The sequence below is a fragment of the Ursus maritimus genome, unplaced genomic scaffold, assembly GCF_017311325.1.
Source record: "Ursus maritimus isolate PB19 unplaced genomic scaffold, ASM1731132v1 scaffold_35, whole genome shotgun sequence".
NCBI lineage: Eukaryota > Metazoa > Chordata > Mammalia > Carnivora > Ursidae > Ursus > Ursus maritimus.
Window position 1 is genome coordinate 23154624 of NW_024426119.1, and position 3756 is coordinate 23158379.

Below are 3756 nucleotides of genomic sequence, written 5' to 3' on the forward strand. Positions count from 1 at the left end.
TTTATTTATTTATTTATTTATTTATTTATTTATTTATTTTAATGTTTTCTTATTATATTATGTTAGTCACCATACAGTACATCCCCGGTTTCCGATGTAAAGTTCGATGATTCATTAGTTGCGTATAACACCCAGTGCACCATGCAATACGTGCCCTCCTTACTACCCATCACCGGTCTATCCCATTCCCCAACCCCCCTCCCCTCTGAATCCCTCAGTTTGTTTCTCAGAGTCCATAGTCTCTCATGCTTCATTCCCCCTTCTGATTACCCCCCCTTTGTTTATCCCTTTCTTCCCCTACCGACCTTCCTAGTTCTTATGTTCCAGAGATGAGAGAAATCGTATGATAATTGTCTTTCTCTGCTTGACTTATTTCACTTAGCATTATCTCCTCCAGTGCCGTCCATGATGCAGCAAATGTTGAGAACTCGTTCTTTTTGATAGCTGAGTAATATTCCATTGTATATATGGACCACAACTTCTTAATCCAATCATCTGTTGAAGGGCATCTCGGCTCCTTCCACGATTTAGCTATTGTGGACAGAGCTGCTATGAACATTGGGGTGCATATGGCCCTTCTCTTCACTACGTCTGTATCTTTTTTTTTTTAAAGATTTTATTTATTTATTCGACAGAGATAGAGACAGCCAGCGAGAGAGGGAACACAAGCAGGGGGAGTGGGAGAGGAAGAAGCAGGCTCATAGCGGAGGAGCCTGATGTGGGGCTCGATCCCATAACGCCGGGATCACGCCCTGAGCTGAAGGCAGACGCTTAACCGCTATGCCACCCAGGCGCCCCTACGTCTGTATCTTTGGGGTAAATACCCAGTAGTGCAATGGGTGGGTCATAGGGTAGCTCAATTTTTAACTTTTTAAAGGACCTCCACACTGTTTTCCAGAGTGGCTGTACCAACTTGCATTCCCACCAACTTGAGAGGAGCCCCTTTCTCCATTCTCTCAAACAATTGTTGTTTCTTGCCTTGTCTATTTTGCCATTCTAACTGGTGTAAGGTGGTAGTTCTTAGTGTGGTTTTGATTTGAATTTCCCGGATGGCTAATGATTTTGAACATTTTTTTATGTGTCTGTTAGCCATTTGTATGTCATCATTGGAAAAGCATCTGTTCATATCTTCTGCCCATTTTATGATTTGTTTATTTGTTTCTTGCGTATTGAGTTTGAGAAGTTCTTTGTAGATCTTGGATACCAGTCTTTTATCTGTAGTATCATTTGCAAATATATTCTCCCATTCCGTGGGCTGCCTATTAGTTTTTTTGACTGTTTCCTTGGCTGTGCAGAACCTTTTTATCTTGATGAAGTCCCACAAGTTCATTTTTTCTTTTGTTTCTCTTGCCTTTGGAGATGTGTCATGAAAAAGGTTGCTTTGGCTGATGTCATAGAGGTTGCTGCCTATGTTCTTCTCTAGGATTTTGATGGATTCCTGTCTCACATCGAGGTCTTTCATCCATTTGGAGTTTATCTTTGTGTATGGTGTGAGAGAGTGGTCAAGTTTCATTCTTTTGCATGTATCTGTCCAATTATCCCAGCACCATTTGTTGAAGAGACTGTCTTTTTTCCACTGGATGTTTTCCTGCTTTATCAATGATTAGTTGCCGAAAGAGCCGAGGGTCCATTTCTGGGTTCTGTATTCTGTTCCATTGGTCTATGTCTGTTTTTGTGCAGTACCATGCTGTCTTGGTGATCACAGCTTTGTAGTACAGCTCAAAAATCCGGCATTGTGATGCCCCCAGCTTTGTTTTTCCTTTTCAACAGTTCCTTGGCGATTCGGGGCCTTTTCTGGTTCCATACAAATTTAAGGACTATTTGTTCCAGTTCTTTGAAAAACGTCATTGGTATTTTGATCAGGATAGCATTGAGAGTGTAGATTGCTCTGGGTAGCATGGACATTTTAACTATGTTGATTCTTCCAATCCATGAGCGTGGAATATTTTTCCATCTTTTTGTGTCTTCCTCAATGTCTTTCAAGAGCGATTTATAGTTTCTAGAATATAGGTCCTTTACGTCTCTGGTTAAGTTAATTCCAGGTAGCATGGTATGGTTTTGGTGCTATTGTAAATGGGATGGATTCCTAATTTCTCTTTCTTCAGTCTCATTGTTCGTGTATAGAAATGCCTTTGATTTCTGAGCATTGATTTTGTATACCGCCACATCTGAATTGCTCTATAACTTCTAATAGTTTGGGAGTGGATTCTTTTGGGTTTCCTATGAGTATCATGTCATCTGCGAAGAGAGACAGTTTGACTTCTTCTTTGCTGATTTGGATCACCTTATCCTTTTTGTTGTCTGATTGCTGTTGCAAGGACTTCTAGTACTATGTTTGAATAAGTGGCGAGATGGGCATCTTGTCTGTTCCTGATCTTAAGGGAAAAGTCTTCCAGCTTTTCCCCATTGAGAATGATATTTGCTGTAGGCTTTTCATAGATGGTTTGTAAGATTGGGAATGTACCCTCTGTCCCTACACTCTGAAGGGTTTTAATCAGGAAAGGATGCTGTATTTTGTCAAATGCTTTTTCTGCATCTATTGAGAGGATCATATGATTTTTGGCTTTTTCCTTCTGGATAAAATCTAGGACACTGATTGATTTGTGAATGTTGAACCACCCTTGCATCCCAGGGATGAATCCCACTTGGTCATGATGGATAATCCTTTTAATGTACTGGTGGATTCTATTAGCCAGGATCTTGTTGAGAATTTTGGTGTCCATATTCATTAGGGAAATCAGTCTGTAATTCTCCTTTTTGATGGGTTCTTTGCCTGGTTTGGGGATCAAGGTAATTGGCCTCATAGAATGAGTTTGGTAGCTTTCCTTCGGTTTCTATTTTTTGAAATAGCATTAGGAGAATAGATATTATTTCTTCTTTGAATGTTTGGTAGAATTCCCCAGGAAAACCATCCGGTCCTGGAGTTTTGTTTTTTAGAAGGTTTTTTTATCACTCTGTCAATCTCTTCATAATTAATTGGCCTGTTTAAAAAATCAATTTCTTCCTGTTTCAGTCTTGGTAGTTTATGTGTTTCCCGGAAGTCCTCCATCTCTTCCAGATTGCTTAAATTATTGGCATAAAGCTGTTGATAAAAGTTTCTAATAATCCTTCCAATTTCATTGGTGTTGGTTGTGACCTCTCCTTTTTCATTCATAATTTTATTAATTTGGGTGCTTTCTCTATTCTTTTGGATAAGTCTTGCCAGTGGTCTGTCAATTTTATTAATTCGTTCAAAGAACCAGCTTCTAGTTCTGTTGATCTGCTCTACTGTACTCCTGGTTTCTAATTCATTGATTTCTGCTCTAATCTTGGTCAACTGCTTCCTTGTGCATGGATTAGGCCTGTCCCTCTGTTGCTGTTCCAGCTTCTTGAGGTGAGAATATAAAAACTGCATTTTAGATTTTTCTATTCTTTTGAGTGAAGCTTGGATGGCTATGTATTTTCCCTTAGGACTGGCTTTGCAGTGTCCCATAGGTTTTGGATCATTGTGTTTTCATTCTCGTTGGTCTCCATAAATTATTTAAATTTATTTTGGGCCTTGTGAGTGACGAGCGGGCGGTGGGTGTGTATGTATTTGTATATGTGTATATGTACTTTCCCTGGCAGTTTGCTGTGCCTCTTCTAAGAGTCAGAGCAGCAGTGGCGAATCTCAGCCTCTGTCACAGAACAGAGGGATTGCGGCCCATTCTCCACCGATGTTCTGGCCACTTTAACTCCGTTACTGTTGGTGCTGCTCAACCCTGTAGCGTCCCGGGG